We start from the raw sequence: 543 nt of genomic DNA, 5'->3' as shown, positions 1-543 counted from the left end.
AAAAGTAAACTCACTTGTTCGTAATAATTAATTCGCACGTTACCATCGTTATAATGGTCTTGATAGGAAGAATTAGTAAGAATAATTCTGAGAAATGAAATGGATGAAGGATTAGGATCTTTCGAAGAAAATGGCATCCATGGTTAAATATCATTCGTGCGTGACTTAGAAACTTAAGCCAGCTTACTCTCCTTACAATCCAGTCACCCTTTGCCAACCCTCGCACGCCCTATCCCGCCATCTTCATTTCCTTCTTTCTTTCTTCCTCCTTCTAACCCTTATTTTCTCTCTCTCTCTCTCTCTCTCTCTCTCTCTCTCTGTTTCTCCCTTTCTTTTTTCTTGTTCTCTTTATTTTTTTTTTGTTCTCTCCATCGACCCTCTCGGGTCATCATCCTAAAAGATCTCTTATTTTTTTTTCTTTTCTTCTTTTCTTTTTTTTCTCCTCCCGATCGCCCTTTTATCTTTTTACATGTCCTCAATTTCTCTCCATTTTTATTTTCTTTTTTCTCCTTTTTGCTCTTTACAAGCAACTCTAACTTAGAT

The sequence above is a fragment of the Vespa velutina genome, chromosome 17 (assembly GCF_912470025.1).
Source record: "Vespa velutina chromosome 17, iVesVel2.1, whole genome shotgun sequence".
Lineage (NCBI taxonomy): Eukaryota > Metazoa > Arthropoda > Insecta > Hymenoptera > Vespidae > Vespa > Vespa velutina.
This window is presented reverse-complemented; position numbering follows the sequence as displayed.